Source organism: Sus scrofa, chromosome 2, assembly GCF_000003025.6.
Source record: "Sus scrofa isolate TJ Tabasco breed Duroc chromosome 2, Sscrofa11.1, whole genome shotgun sequence".
Taxonomy (NCBI): domain Eukaryota; kingdom Metazoa; phylum Chordata; class Mammalia; order Artiodactyla; family Suidae; genus Sus; species Sus scrofa.
In genome coordinates this window covers 682055-682500 of record NC_010444.4, presented here as the reverse complement: position 1 = coordinate 682500, position 446 = coordinate 682055, and positions in this window count along the sequence as shown.

The following is a 446-nucleotide window of genomic DNA, read 5'->3' as shown; positions in this document are numbered from 1 at the left end:
GAGCTCCCTGAGCTTGCCCAGCCAGAGACCACTCACAGCGACCCCAGGAGTTCTCTCGATCCCACCCCAGGCTGCCCATCACTTGACGATGGCTCTTTGTCATAGAAGCATGACTGTACTTTTTGGGGAACCCAGTATGAGTAACAGAAAATCAGGTCCCTGGAGTTCCCATTGTGCCTCAGTGGTAACGAATCCGACTAGGAACCATGAGGTTGTGGGCTCGATCCCTGGCCGCGCTCAGTGTGTTAAGGATCCGGCGTTGCCGTGAGCTGTGGTGCAGGTCACAGACACGGCTCACATCTGGCCTTGCTGTGGCTCTGGTGTAGGCCGATAGCTGTAGCTCTGATTTGACCCCTAGTCTGGGAACCTCCATATGCTGCGGGTATGGCCCTAGAAAAGGCAAAACAAAAGAAAAGAAAATCGGGAGCCTGGTTGGTGTCACAGCC